The following is a 16,997-nucleotide window of genomic DNA, read 5'->3' on the forward strand; positions in this document are numbered from 1 at the left end:
AATACATTCCCACGCCTGTTTAATCAAATTCAGGGGTGTCAGAACCCATCTTGGCAGCACAGGGTACATGTTTGGAAACAAGCCTGCACAAAGTGACAGTACACCAGAGAGCACTTACACTCACATTAGGAGCAATTTAAAGTCACAAGTTAACCTGACCTGTGGAAGAAATAATGGAGTACCCTATGCAGAGAGACCTGGTATAAAATTCAAACTTGGGAAATTTCATCTTTGATACAGTAGTACTATCCATTTTGTCACTGTGCTGCACTGTTGAAACAAAATGGACTCTATTCTTCTTAATTGATATTTTATCTGTGGAGTTTGCTCCTTTTAATTGTATCCAAATACTGTACTGACAATTGGTGATAAAATACAAGTGTAAAAAGTGTACTAATTAGCACATAAATGAATGTGAACCTGAAGTAGTTGCTCCCCTTTAGCATTAAATGTCATTTGCACCTCTGTCTACACTGCTTATCACTAACTGTCAGCATATAAATGTATTTAAGGGAGCACTGTCTGATTATTTAAAGCTATAATAAAAGTGAAATTTTCTTCTGAAGGTAATTATACTAGAGCTCTTTTCTGTTTGCAAAATAAGAAGGAAAAAAGGGCTAAATACTTAACGCAATTTGTTAGACATAAGAGTGGCTCATTGATTTGTGAAACAGAATAAAAACCTGTAGCAACAGTGGTACCTCAGGACTGAATGTGAAAACCACTGAACTTGACAGAATACATTGTTTTGCTTCTAAAGCTGTTGCATCAATGCAGAACTACAAGTATAAATTAACTTTCCTTTTCAAGGATTTAGGGAAAATAGCTTTGATTATATTCATAACAATTAACTTAATTCCCTGAAGTGCAATAAGACTGCTCTTTTATTTAATTTGGAAAGGGTAGCATTGTGGTACATTGGCTAGTGCAGCTACTTCATAGCTCTAGGGGCAGGGATTTGATTCCCTACATGGTCAATATCAATGAGGTATATACACAATTGTGTGACTGCATTGGACTGGCTACTGAACTTTGTTAGGTATGCATGTGTTTTAACAAGAGAAAAGTAGACTTTAAAAAGGCCAGACTCCAAAAATAGATGGTTTTCTTTTAAACTTGTTTAATATTAAAAGCACCATTTGATAAGCACTGAGATAAGTGGGAATGTCTGGTGACTTTTAAGTCACTGGATTCTAGCTGCAGTGTCACTTAAACCTGACTTTACTTCAGTTGTAGAAAAAAATAAATTATGACTACATTTGTTTGTGAAGTGTAATGAGATAATACTCATCATAGAAGCGTCACGTATTAAAACGACAGGCAGTTTATTTAGCAACATTTTAGAAATCACTGTCATTTATGCTGGTACCAGTTGCATTTTATCACTGATAAAAACAAGTGGGATAGCAAAATAAAGTTTCTAAACATAAGGGTTGTCTGTCTGTCACGCAAAAACTCACAAACCACTGGGCCTTGAACTTTGATCTTGATCTTAATTGAGAGCTTCTGCAATAAAATGTGCAACACCAACCCAAGTACTAAAGGTGTGGGCTATCTTGGCCATGAAATTGGGCATTGAGTCAGTTTCACCTGTGGCTGACCGGAAAATAACAGAAAAACAACTGCAGTGACATCTGCTGACAATAAAGAACGTTACATAGGTCTACTGATTGTTTTCATGACAGACGCAAATAATACAATCAAGCATAGTCATATACAGTGTTAGGGCATGAAAATGGTGGCATCCCTGGCACAGTGACCCAGGGTACTGTATTTTGTAAGAAGCAAATGAACCACCTTCCTTTGAAGACTGGATGTTTGAATGTTTCCTAGTTCTTAATAAAAAAAAAGAAAATGAGTCATGTATACTTAATAAGCTATTACAACAACACACTATATGATTAATTTTGTATATCCGTTAATCCTAGCAGTAGAACAATAACTTGCCTTATTAATTTCTTGTCCAACTAGGCCTACTTCTCACTGTACAAGCGGGAAGTCAAAACAATACATTTAATTTAAAAAAAAAGTGTCAAAAACAGGAATTTGATTTAAATCTATTGGAGCAAAACCCTGCAACCATAGCTGGTACTTCAGAACAAACTGAGAATTACTCTTGAACTATAATATATTATTTCAGACACTGATTGTTAAACTTCTAAATTGCTTTAAATTTGTTTAAGAGGAAAATTGGCTGTTTGATTGGTAAGAATCATGCTGAACCCTACAAGGGGCCTGACATTTGTCTGTGGTGAAATAGGCACTCTTATTGCTCACCCTAACAAATATCACGATAGAACTTCAAGTTTTGTCCAATTCAATTTAACTGAAGAAATTTATAATGAGGTTGTAATTATTACAATAGTTTTCCAACTGTTGTGGTGTAGTATCCACCAGTCATTTCAGTTGTAACTGTTGTGAATGCAAATTTAATTGCAAGCCTGTATCTACAAAGGACAGTCTCGTTTTGTTTGTTCTTTATGCAGTTTTTTTTTTTTCAAGCACAGTCTTGAAATCTGGCACACAACTACTTTTTACCAAAAATCAGATTTTGGCATATAACTTTTATCCTTGCTCACCCTGGGTGTGGTAGGGTAGGCAGATCCTAAGAAACACTATAATGTAATTTTCTAACCCACTTATTTACTGAACAGTTATGGGTCTGGGAGACTATCCCAACTAACATACGGTGCAAAGCAGGAACAGACTCTGGATAGAGAGGCAGTCCTTTTCAGGACAAACACACGTACACATACACACACTCATCCCCAACCACACCAGAGGGCCAATTTAGTATCACCAATTCACATAACCTGCATGTCTTTGGACCGTGGGAGGAAATCCAAACAAACACGGGGAGAACATGCAAACTCCATGGGACCCAAACTCTGGTCTCCTTACTGCAAGGCAGCAGCATTACCACTGCACCACCACCGTGCTGTGAACACTGTAATGTGATCTATCAATATAGTAACAATGCTAAACAGGTTGTGATGGTGGTGGAATGATTAGCATACGTGCTGTCCAACCAAGAAGTCTCAGTTAATTTTCCACCTGTTACATCTAACATTTTCTTTAACAACATTATGTCAGTATATTTAAGGGTAATTTGGTTGGTATTATATAATTTGATTTTTTTTTCTTTTCCACATTTCCACTTTATGACTAGTAATCAGTTACATACTGCATAACCTTATGTATTGTTCCAAAAATACAGTCAGGAATTTAACAATTTAAAACAGTTTGTTCGTTTAAGTCCATATGATAGCACTATTTTAATCAAATAGAAAATTGTTTCAGCAAAACCTACATGTTCCTCTTGCCGCATTTAATAAAATAACTGCCCCCAGTACTTAACAGCAGATACCATAATGCATGTGTTGCATACAAGGCAAGGATAAAATGATTAACGGTCAAAATTGTATAATAAATTTTGTAAGTCGCCTTGGGTAAAGGCGTCAGCCAAATAAGTAAATGTAACATTAAATGCACTATAAAAAGTGGGACTATTGAGACTGGGTAAAAAAATCCTTTTGAAACAAAGTATGCTATGATGCGGCTGTGTGTCAAGTTTGCAGATTTCTGCTCTGGTAGGGCCTTACTTTTATCTTTGATACCTTGCATGTACACTAAAGTGAATAGTGAAATTCAAGGAAATACATACAGGGGGGCGGCACGGTGGCGCAGTGGGTAGCGCTGCTGCCTCGCAGTTGGGAGACCTGAGGACCTGGGTTCGCTTCCCGGGTCCTCCCTGCGTGGAGTTTGCATGTTCTCCCCGTGTCTGCGTGGGTTTCCTCCGGGCGCTCCGGTTTCCTCCCATAGTCCAAAGACATGCAGGTTAGGTGGATTGGTAATTCTAAATTGGCCCTAGTGTGTGCTTGGTGTGTGTGGGTGTGTTTGTGTGTGTCCTGCAGTGGGTTGGCACCCTGCCCGGGATTGGTTCCTGCCTTGTGCCCTGTGTTGGCTGGGATTGGCTCCAGCAGACCCCCGTGACCCTGTGTTTGGATTCAGCGGGTTGGAAAATGGATGGATGGATACATACAGGGGAAAAGATGTAGATTTGATAACATTTAAAACAGACTGAGGACATTGATGAATTACGTGTCTGTCTGTTTGCAATATTCACACACCTATGAAAAAGATTTAACTATAATAATATTTTATATAACTGACTATCACATTTATCCCTAGATATAAAAAATGTCGAGTATTATGATGTACAGTATAAATTATTTGCTTACCTTGCAGAAGTGTTCAAGTCGCCTCAAGATCGCTGTAACTATTATTATTATTACCTTATTATTTGGCTAACGCTCATGGCCACACAGTGTCAACAGCGGCATATCGAACCCACAACCTAATAAAACAATGAAAATATGCCTATTAGTGAATCTGCACTTTGATTTTCCAGTATACGTGTGGCATGAATATGCTTTCACATTAAAACAGTAATCTTTAACATTTTAAGCGAATTTTTACATCGAGGTAAGACCTTTTAAGGCTGTAATCATTAAAAAAAATGTTTTACACATTTTTCCAAACACACTCGAACTAATAAATCACTGTGTTTTAATGGACACAGTATGCCAAGATAATTTGCGTAAAATGAAAATCTGTCTTTATATTAGACACAAAATCACAAAAAAGTGACAAGTTGGATTTATGTGTTACAAGGTAAGGGGAAAAAGGGACTGGACAGGCTCTGCACGTTAAATATTGAACAGCTTAGTCGGGACCCTCCTTTGAAAAAAGTTACGCCTGTTGAGTGCCTTCGTTTTGCAGGCTTACATTCTTTTCCATTGTTTACGTGACATTTCATCAAGAAGTTTTTTTTTTTTTTTTTAATCTATCGTAACTGTAACACCAAAGCAAAAGGCGGTTTAAGAGTAGCTGGGGTAAGTGTGACTAATTGACCCAAAGTTACGAGATTTAATGTAATGTCAGCTGTATTATACATTTTGCTCAGTATCGAACTTTTTTTAAAAAACTTAATTCCTTACTAGTCTGGGAATTATGCAAGTGTATTATAAAGATCGTAAACTAATGTGTGTGTATACAGTTATTTGAAAGTTCACTCAATTAGTGTTTCTCTTCAAGTCACCGCGACTTTATATTTGAAAAAACAGTGCAATACGTTCTATTTTCTTTCTTTAAGATGTACAAATACCAATATTAGTAGAGTAGAAGTGTATGTTTACGGCTTTTACACTTTTTGTACCAACGGCCACCACTGTTGTTATTCTTTTTTTAATAACAATGAATTGAGCGTACCGGAGTGTTAATAATAAGTGTATTTAAATTAATTACCTTGGATATACAACTTTAACATATTTAAGTAGCAATTTAAAGTTATCCTTAGTATTCATGGCAAAATATAGCAATGTTCTCTGTTTTTGTTTGCCTTATATATGAAAAACAGTAAGCTTTACAATTTAGATTTTTTTTTTAGTTTGCTTTTTGCATCGGAGTTTAGAGTGCTGCGTGTCACTTCACGTGTGCGTGTCCGCTCGTTCCCCGCTTGGCCAATCACGTCCGTCGCTTCTGAAAACTCTTTACGTAGCTGACACCGTTACCAATCTCGTGTCTACCACTGGGGAGCCAGCCAATGACGCGACTCCTAAACGACCGCCCTTCTTATAGTGCCCTTTGCCACAATTTTGAAGGAGCCAAGCGTGTTGCGTAAAATGCCCTGGGAAAAATGTGTCTTAGGAAATGGGTGAAGGTAAATGCTCCCTTGGGTGTGAAGTCTATTTTTTCTGTGACTTTTACAAGGGTCGAAGTGCACTTGTGCATAATGATGCTCAAAAGTTTAACCTTTTAGAATGAGTGAAAATAACCTCGACTATATTGGTTGGTAAGGTTCATGCGAAACTTCAAGAAAATGATAAAAGGATTTTTATCCGATTGGAACGTTGTCTCTAGTTCAGCCTTCTTGTTATCTTCATGGTCACCTGCCCCGTGCTAAAAACAATTACCTTAGAAGTTGGATTACGGACTCCTATTGCTAAATTGCCGATATAACCTCCATTGTTTTAACCCACTTAATCCTGTTTCAGATTTTGAGCATGTTTTAGCCGGTTAATCATTATTAATTAAGCGTACATCAGTCAGAATGTTGATGTAGTGTTTCAGTGCCCAGAGGACCTAGTCCATGTGAAAGCAAGTGACTTGTGTCTGAGTATTGTCATGTATTCTCTGAAATGCTTAAATAGAATTAGATTATTGGAGACTCTAATAAAACTGTAAGAGGAGTGTGTGTAAGGATGGATGAACATCATGTGTAAAGTCTATTCTAACATAGTTTCATCTTCATTTAAAACTGAATTTTCCTATATTCCAATTAGGGAAAAAACAAACATGATGATTGAATGTAGTTTACCCACTGACATTTTTTGTGATTTAGTTTTGTCATCAGCACTAATGTAAATGTCAGATGATAAATTTACTTTTGAGTGCATAAAATAATAGTGTATGCACGACTGAAAAAAATAATTTACATTTTATAGTTCATTTGGGCCTTTGCAATGGAAATAAATCAGTCTTCACTATAGTATATAGTGCTTTTCACAAAGTACACCATCATATGGTACTATTTAAATAATATTGGGTAAACGGTAAATTTTTAAAAGTAATCACCTTGCATTGTATAGTTTATCAACATTTAGTGAGTCCAAATTGTGCACAGTAATTTTAACACGCAGCTGTATATGATTTCTTTGAAATGCTTGTTAGATTACATCTATTCTTGTTTAATTAGGTACAGTCTGTTGTGATCAGTGAATGCATTTCATGGCTGATATGGGAATACCTTAAAATCTCTCTGGAAGGGATGAAATTAGATCTACCATGCTTGGTTTCCATTAGTTGACCTAAGCAAGGGCCCAGCACGATAAATAGTAGGATCAGTCTTGAAGATGCAGTACATTTTGATAACTCTCTCATTATAAACAAGAAGGTGAGGTCAGCATGCATATGGGAAAAAAGGTCAAGCTTAATTCCACACTGAAAAATAAACTGGATGTTTTTGGCTGCTGAGCTTTTCTCAAATCTACTGAGCCTTGGTTGGGCTTAACAGCTGAAGCATTGTATTTTTAACTTTCTGGTTTTAATAAGTTGAATTTAATTTTAAAGTGTAATTTTATGTAATGATGTCTGATAGAGACATTGCTTAATTCTGCAGCAACGGACATTTTACAGTTATCACAACTTTCTGAGTTTTTAAAAACAGTTTATAAAAATGCATGTTCAACTGTTGTTACTAATGGTGTGTGTTTTGAGAATTGCATGCCATACAGGATGAGTTCCTGTAAAATGTGCATTGCTGCGGAGTGAACGTTCAAATTTTATGAACCAAAGTAGCTTTTATATTAAAACTACAGATGTGGTGGTGAAACACTGTTTCTCAGCCTTGGTTATAATTCCGACTAGTGTGAAAACAACTACCTAAATTTGTAGATCATGCTACTAATTTGGTTCAACACATGCTAGTGATACAAGAAGCACAAGTTGGTGTGCATGCACAGAAACTGATTAGCAAGTTTGTTGCAGTGAAAAACTGCTGCCACTGTTTACCTTCAGGACCATGACTGAAGTGGCTATCAAATATTAAGATATTTATTTAAATTTGGTTTAAATTTTCTTTCTGTGTTTAATATGTTTGTTTTTCTAACCTATCATATAAAAATCTCCAGAAAAATTGTTTTAAATTAAAATTTAATTTTACAAAAATGAAGAAAAAAAATGAGAAAATGTTTGTTTTATTGGATTTGTTTTTATAACACTCATGTTAATTGTTATAAATTTCTTATTTTTAATCTTTAAAAATAAATCCATTTCAAATTATTAAATTGTATAGCATGCAGTTACACTGTTTGAGCCCCTTGAATATGTTACACATTTGCATTTATTGTTTGTGTATTTCTTGTTAAACTGTTGACTTACAAATACAAACTTAAGACAACTGTTAATAAGAAAACTGATCAAGGATAACATTTCTGTAGAATGAGAATCAACTTGAATTTAGTAAAATATAAATGATGCTTGTTGAGTGTATTTTGGAAACTGAAGAAGTCTGAAAAGGAATAAACTGCCTTATTAAATAAAGGCAGAAACTGATTAAATGTTTATGTCCTGGCTGTATGAATATTGCTGTCAGAACAAGTACCAATTTCCAAAGACTGTGCTAAGGACAAGTAGGTTTTGAAAGTGGAGGAAAAAAAAGTGTTTTGGTGCCCACGTTTTTCTCTTGGCTCAGTCACTGACTCTGTGGAGTCTGCATGCTGTCTCTGTGTTTTCAAAGATGTGTGCGTGTTTTAGGTTAATTGAAATCTCGACATTGGATTGTTACGAGTTACTGTGCCCTATTTGGACTGGCACCTCTTTATTATTGGTTACTATCCTGTGCCTAATGCTAGGTAATTCTCCCGGTCTTTGTGACAATGTATTGAATAAAACTGTTTCAAAATATGGATGAATGGATATTGCAGAAATCCTCTTATTTGTGGTGATATTTATTATTTTTAATTATTTTATCCAGATTTTATTTCTTGTGGTTTTAGGTAAATCTTACATTTACTCCTGCTGGAAACATTTAAATGATGTCTCAGGAATTAGAAATAGAAGCATGCAAAACAGCAGTGTTTATGGCAGTAAGAACTTGTGCACTATATATTTTATTTATTTATTTAATTCTATTCTGAAGGTGACAGCAGGCACATTGTCTCAGCACATTGTATTTTTGCTTAAGTGTCATGTGATGGTACAAAATGTCAAAGGTGCTACATATAATAAATCCTGACATATTTAATGCCTTGAAGTATGAGTTTGCTTAGCTAATTCCTTATTAAATGAACATAACTACAGTAAGCAATGTGGTAGAAAACATTAGACTATACAGTAGGGACTGTCCATCCATTATCAAACTCACTTAACTGTATTTTGGGTCACATGCCTGCAATTACCATTTGAGTAAGGTATACACCTAAAGATAACAAGTGGAAAATTTTTTAGTAAGTGTTACAGGGTCAGTTGTTGTAAAGCTGAGATAATGTTAAACCTTTTTATTATAATAGTGGGAAAGTTAATTTCTCTAAGAAGAATCAGATATTAGAAATCTCTGATGTGACAGTTATCTAAAAAACAAAAAAAAAATGCATTAGATAATGCAAATCAAGAGAAACAAAAAAGTAATATGCAATAGTGATATGTAATCGTATGTCAGCAGACTCGGAGGAATAAACTACAGTACTATGTGAAATAAGCAGTAGAGACCTAGATGATGATTATTATTATTATTATTTTCTGCTGAATGGAGAGTGCAAAACAGAAATTGTTATATAAGCTAAACAATAATGAAAGTAGACAAAATTACCAGTCCAATTAAGGTTGATTAAAAATTTTTGGCTACGTGTATTTCCGCTATGAATATTGCAAATAGGTCATGTTTTTAATTATTTTACTCTATTACATAAGTGTCAGCTGATTCAAAGAATCCCGAAGATATTTGGAGCAGAACTTATTTTTTTTTTCTTCCTGTGCACTTAGTGTATGTTGTACCATAAATTGTTTGTGACAAGTTGTTAAAGCGTCTTGTGGCCATGGAAGTTGGACACAGAAGATGATGTGTGTCGACAGCTGCTTTGCAATACAGTGATACAATCCCATCATTCTGGTTGGGTTAGCCTGTGTGGTATAAAAGGCTGCCTTGCGAATGAGATTCTCTCAGTCATTGGTCTCCTCAGCCAGGAGTGACTCTGCACTCACCAAGAGCTCGTCAGTTAAACAAAATAGTATCAGCAGAGTTGGGAAAAGGAAAGGTGAGGTTTTATTTGTTTTTCTTACATATTTTTGATTTTTTGCAAGCTGGTTTTAAGTGTTATTCTACCAGACAGATGCTGACCTCACAGATATTCATGATATTTATTGGGACATTTCAGAAATGGAAATATATTATGTGCTTAACTGCGTAAAATGCAGAGGATTAAGCAGTCCTAGCAACATATTCTTTCATAAACGTTTTTCTTTTAAAAAAATAAGCAATTGTCTTACATAACTTCACTTTTAAGGCAGTATTACACTGATTCATCATCACATATTCTGGATGAAAATTCATAGTAGTTATGAAAATAACTACATTTGCTTATACTCTGTAAGAGTGATGTCAGTTTTATTCCATAATTCTTTATATAAGCATTTTGTCAGATTCCAAATCAGACCAAGATAGTTTTCTAATTTCATAGTATGGTACAGTACATATAGGAAATGTGTATAAGTAAATAAGGAAAGGTAACCAGTACATATAAAATACACAATAGAATATATTTATATGGAGTGCAGAAACACTGCATGTATTTCAGTTAGTAGCAGTACACTAATATCATTTGAAATTCTATGTGGTTGATATGTATATCAAAATATATTTATATGTAAACATGTAGCTTAAAAAACAAAAAATGCAAGTAGTACATCAAATGCATCTACCAGTGACATATTAATTTGTTTTTTATATATAAACGTAGACAATTTTGATCCATGTTCATATTATATTGCTATAAAAGGTATAAAAAACATTTTTATAAGGTGCTTTTTTAGATTCCTACATCACAAGAAATAAGTATATTTGTGTATTTATATAATATGTATATTTTAGCAATTAGAGAATGTGCTAATTGTTATAAACTTTATAAGATGAATTTAATATATATAATTTGGTATTGGAGGAATTTGTAATATAGGTATTCATGAAAATCTGCTCAGTAATGAAATGGATATTTTCTTAAATCAGACATGTTCATTATATATAGAAACCTCAATATGTAAAAAGGTTTAATAAAAATATACTTACTAATTCACAATGAGTATGCACATTTTTCTCATTTTTCAAAATTGCATGAACTTTGCAATGAAAATTTTAGACTTTTCAACAAAAAAATAGTACATTTCATAATTTCCATAGTAAGCTTAACTTGTGTATCAGGCAGGGTTTGCAATAGATAGAGCATGCAAAGCAGCATTTATTTACTGTGTTGGGAACATATCTCAAAATAGAAGACCCCTTTAATATAGTTATTTGGAATCTAAACTGTGAGATTAATGCTGTACTAAATAAATCACTTGAACAGAGTTGTACAAATCAGCAGTATGTAGCATATGCATCCAAATGGCTTAACGGATAAAGCAGACTGGAAGTCCCAGGTCCAATTTTAATGTTTAATGTCTAACAGACTCTTTCTTTGGTGGAAATTGTTACTAGGTTGATGAAGTTAAAAGTGACAAGCTGGTGATCACAACTGATGGTAACTCTGAGTGATGTTCTGTAACTGCTAGAAAAACCAGACTGAACAGACATGATCATTCGATTGGGTAGACTGACTCCTGGATACTTTCGGCTTCTGCAGGTTGGCTTTAATTTTCCACTTTTTACCAAAAGATTTGAAATTTGAATTCATTTTTATAGAATTATTTAGGTTAACAATTTATTATGTTTGGTAAAGTTTTTTGATTTTAAAATGTATTACTATACTTCTGACATCTTATTTTGTGAAGTGTAATGCATTTTAGGGCTAACAGCAAGGATAATGGTATACAATAACAAAACTAAAGATTAATAATATATGCATGTTCCTCATTTAAATTATTGTTTTTTTTTAATAAATATTTTATATTTATGCCAATGTCTAAATGTCATCTAAGCACATTATTAGATTGGTAATGGCTTTCTGTATTTTGATTATACCATGTAGAAACAAACAATTATTTCACAAACAAGCATGAACTGATACAGATAAAAAAATAAAAACTATAAATGGGGAATGCTGAATTGCAGCTACCTACTTACTATATACATATTTATTTTTTGCAATATGTAGTTGTGAATACATGCTAATAAGGATAAAATTATTATGATGATTGAATAATTTCAATTACTTACTACTCATTGTTAGTAATGTCTGTGAGGCCATTTTGAGTTTGGCTGCCTTTTAATGTTAAAATGTGCAGCTCACTTGCTTTTTCAACGGGGCTTTCTCTTAAAGAGTAGAAAGTGTTTTTTAATTTTTTTATATCTACTGTATTTTGTTTATTCTAATTTTCTGTTTCAAATGCATTAAAATAGAATTATACATTTCATGCAACATGTCTTCTTAATGGATTTACCCTCTTGATTCACAAAGCCACAGGGAAATGCATATGTATCATTTAATTACAGATGAACCATGGTGAAGCGGCTTATGTAAGAACCTCACTGTGAATTAGAGCACTCATTCAACACACTCTAGAGCCTAGAGGTTGTTATGGCGGTCAACCAAAAATAAAGAAAGGAAACTGGAAGGCCAAAATGGATAGTCCTTTCATTAATAAAAATCAATTATAAATATACTCCGATGTTTGTAAATATAAACATTTTAGTATACTGTCCAGCTATTGAAATTCTATTTGAATCCAAGTCTATTCATTATTAGTGTGGACTTTGTGTGTATGTGTGTGATTTGTTTTTTTGTTTATTGTTTTCTTTCCCTAGGCAGTCCAACTTCCTCCCATATCTGAAAGATATGTGTGTTAATAGTTGACTCAAAATTGTCCTGGTGTAAGTGTTCCCTGAAACACATTTAACTTCCAAACAGTGCCTTTATGTTGAAGTAGGGTTTAATTTAAAAAAAAAATTGTGAATAATATAATAAGGTAATTTTGTTAACAAGGAATAAATAATACACTTCTTGTTATTGTAATGTTTTCATCAGTGAGCCTCTTTATAAAATTGCTTTAACCAAACAGTTTGACCTTGTAGCTTGTGAAATTGTTTGTTGCACTAGCATTGCCTTTTTAGAGACAGGAGATAAACAATCTGTTGGTTGTTAAAACCTAATGGAAAATAAAGAATATATATATTTCTTGGGAGATTTAGGTATATATTTTACTAATTTTTCAATTATTAAATGTAATATTTAACACTTAGTACTGTAGTTAGTTCTAATAATTTACACCAGTTTGTCAAGAAAGAAAACATGAATTATTCACAGGAAATATCTCTCATTCTGAAAACCATATATTAGTTTTTGTATCTTTCTTTATTTTAAATTTCATTATTAATATTTAATTCTGTTGTGAACCTGCTCACCATCTGAGAATAATTATAAATGACAGGAAATCACTGAATCAGAAGAGTAAAAGCCAAAAACCTTTTAATGTTTTTGTAATTTTTTTTTGTGGTACATATGCTTTGAAGAGGGGGAATCAGGGTGCCTGAGTAAATAAGACTTTATGAAGTTTCCTGAATAGTTCCTGCTGTTGTTATAGCACCTCAGAAGCAATCTTTGAAATGTTTATTTAAAGTGTTTTTTTTTATTATTTATAGTTCTATAGCCAGTTTTTTGGGGCATTATTTAAGTGCACAAATATCTAAGTAAGGAGAAGTAGGAAAGATGTAAGAAAATGACTTTTAGAGATCCAAATGACTGAAAATGAATAAGTGCATAGATTATAAGATTTGCTGGATGTTTTATGCTTTATATTAAAATGAAATTCTATTTTAATCATCTAGTAAATAACAATGTATAATTTGATACTTTTGGTATTATATGATAATTAAGATGGTTGTGAATGGTACTGGGTGCAAGCCTAAATGTGCCTTTGTAAGGGTTCCAGTATTGACACCACCTGGTCATTGTCTGCATGGACTTGGCAGATTCTATTCCTGCCGTTTTTTTGTTTTGTTTTGGTTTTTTTTCCCCAGCTACCCTGTCTTCTTCCTACATCTCAAAAATGTGCATGTTAGGTTTATTTGCAGCTCTAGTTTGGCCTGGCAAAAAAAAAAAAACAACTGTACTATATCTGAATTTTTATATACAGTACTGTATTATAAAACATTCAACTGTTAATACTACAAACAGACTTTTCTATTATAACGTGAACTAGTCTTGTAATCTGCATTTCATTTTACAAATTTATAAAATATTAAAGTCCTACAAATATGTGCTACATTTATATAGAAATTAAGTGTTATTTTTGCATTAGATTTTCAACAAAGTTCATTATGCAACAGCCAATGAAATAATGATGATTAATTATAATTTTACTATTTTACATTCATGAAATAATTACTGTTTTTTTCTGTTTTGTTCATTTTGGATAATGTGATTTTGTTTAACCTGACATTCAGTAAATGTAGAAAAGAAGAAAGAAATGCAGAAAGAAATCACATTCACATTCCTATTTGCTTATTTTCAGAGACAAATTGCAGGAGAGGTTGAAACACAGCAAAAAGACAGAATGGTTAACCACATTGCTATGTTGTTAGCAATTGTTGGACTTGGTCTGTCATACTACAGTTCCCGAAGAATGGCCAGACAAGCTAATGGAAACCAAATTCCTTAAATCGCCTAAGTTGAATACTGAAGGGAGAATGGTACAGAAGTGTTGGAAGACTGTAAAAATAGGAAACAGTAACTAGTCAGATTCTTGCAAACACCATAATAGGTAAGGCTGATCACTGAAAGCAAGAAGATTCAAGAATGAGCAAGGACCAATTATAATAACTTTTGATCTCTACTTTTACCATGTGTAGCCAAAAAAACTTCATTGTAAACTTCATTTACTAAACAAGAGTACATAAAGTGGCAATTCTGTCAGTGAAACATGAAGTAATGAAATATGGTGGGAAGAGGTGCCAAATTTTCACAAAATCTGATAATGAAACTATTCTTAGAGATGGAGTCTTATTTGTAGCTACTCATTAACTAAAAGAGATAATGGCCTGTCATGCCTATGACCACACCAGGACATGAACCCAGCAGGGCAGCAGCAACAATAACTATTTTCCTACCATGCTATCCTCAGGCTATGTGTCCTTGATCCTGGAAAATGTTTGTTAACAATTTCGAAATGAAACACATTGCACATAGGTGGGCATTTAAATTAAAATACACATGAACATATAGTAGATATGTTTTGGATTTTTTTTCTATTGATTACTTAATTGTTACTATAGTTAAGAATTCTTACAAAATACCAATATAAAATTACGTAAGTGGTTAGAGATGTATGTTTCTTAATTCATATTTTATCATGTTTTAGCAGACAATGTTGTATTCTCATTTGTCTCTCCCACAGCCCTTTCAAAAGATCGCCCTTCTCAAGTAAAGGAAGTTTTTTTAATATTTCGTACTTCCTTTGTCATGCATTTATACAGAACTTTTCATGAAAATCCACATTGCAGGGCATCTGTACAATATATCATGATGAACATTGTTACATTTGAAACATTGGCAGCTTAACTGACATGCGTAGATTCACACAATACACCAGCAGTGGCTTTAAAAACCTGCAACCATATGAATTATGTTTTACGTCTAGAACCTGTAAGTCTCACATCAGTGCTTATGTATTCCATATATTTTACTGGGAGCAACTCATTGTTAAGTTTAAGAAATTCATTTTGACAAACTGCATGCATTTATTGAAGCTAGGCTTCAAACCCAGGTGGTTTCTGAAACACTGGATCTCACAACATTTGGGATTCTCTAATACATTAGTAAAATACAAAGTAATTCCTTTTGAATAGCAGTCGTAAGTGTTGTATTTTTCTAATGAGATGGATTTATTTAGATATTTTAATATATATAATCCTACAACTTAATGTAATTTAAACATTTATTTAATTTTATGCTTAGGGTATATGTCCTTGCAGGTAAAATATGTTTTGTTTTAAGCTTTGGTAAGGAATGAGCAGATGACCAAGTTAAGAGTTTAGCTGAATATATGAGAAATTTAAACAAATGAAAGGAATAATATAAAAAAGAGCTACATTGCAGTAGAATAAAAAAATATTTTAAAGGTCTGAATCAGAGGTTGCTTCATTTGTAACCATCATTCTTAATGTTCATTTCCTTGTCTGATATGTAACATGGTTTTTATTTTTGGCAAAATGTTATTTATAAGTTGGGGATGACTTCTGTTAACAAAAAGAAAGGGTGCAATAATAAAAGTCTATCTAAACAAAGGAGTTGGAAAAGCAGAACATGGTGACTGTGCTGATTTTTGTTGTCTGTGCTTTTCTATGACTGTCAGGAAGCTCTGTCTGAGATTTGAATCTTGTTTTTCCATCTCAGGGAGCACATGCCTTTGTAGCAGATGTGATATGCTGTGACAGGCTGAATCCACGTTTTTCGGCACATGCAGCCACCGTCATACTGTCTGTGCTTTGAGACAGTCCATTCTGCTGATCGGTGGTGGAGGGGGGATGGGATTGACTTTAAAACCCTTTCAGGCACAAGTGTGACATGGAAATTTTCATCAAAGCCAAAAGCCTGAACTTTGTAGGATCCAAGTTATATAACACTATATGAAGGATAAAAAAAGACTGAAAAGAAACACAAAAGGGCCACAATTGATCTGCATGTTTCTGACATTCAAAGAACAATGGTTTAGTAAGACTGTCTCAGCCAATAGGATGGTAAATGACAAATGTTAAGGTCTACACTGGCCTGTGCACTTCTTCATGCAACATAGACAGAAGGCGGCATTTGCACAAGGTTGAAATCAACCTTAGGTGGATCACCAATCCAACACAAGGTATGAATAAATCACTTTAAATAAAAAAAGTAAAATTTGTACACATTAACAATAGCCATGCCTTTTGTATTTACTGTTTATTATATACAGTAAATTATAAATTAGGGTTTCATACATTGTATGACCCCCATTGAATTTGTGACTTGTAGTGAATCAACCACTATGAGACTTTATTTGAGCCATAGTTGCTAACTGCAAATAACCCGTATTGTGTGAGCGTGCCCTGAAATTGACAGCGTAGAAGACATGCTGCATAAACCTGCATCACATTATCTTAAGTAACATACAGACATGAAAAGCGTGTTTTCTTGCATTCGATATCATTAGGCTAAGATGGTGCTGCAAAGTGCTATGTCCAAATTATGAATCACAGAGTAAGAGACAGCTTTTTATTCATCAAACTCCTTATAGATTCAGAAGTAATATAAAGT

At 33.6% G+C, this 16,997-nt stretch overlaps 1 long non-coding RNA gene across 1 annotated transcript; it reads left to right on the forward strand.

The window, feature by feature from the left end:
* The first annotated feature begins 9,671 nt into the window (after window positions 1-9,671).
* On the forward strand, window positions 9,672-16,012 carry LOC114664788 (uncharacterized). The gene is made up of 3 exons (XR_003718302.2): window positions 9,672-9,815; window positions 11,252-11,396; window positions 14,224-16,012. It is a non-coding gene; the product is annotated as an uncharacterized LOC114664788 (long non-coding RNA).
* Window positions 16,013-16,997: the final 985 nt, after the last annotated feature.

Source organism: Erpetoichthys calabaricus, chromosome 14, assembly GCF_900747795.2.
Source record: "Erpetoichthys calabaricus chromosome 14, fErpCal1.3, whole genome shotgun sequence".
Lineage (NCBI taxonomy): Eukaryota > Metazoa > Chordata > Cladistia > Polypteriformes > Polypteridae > Erpetoichthys > Erpetoichthys calabaricus.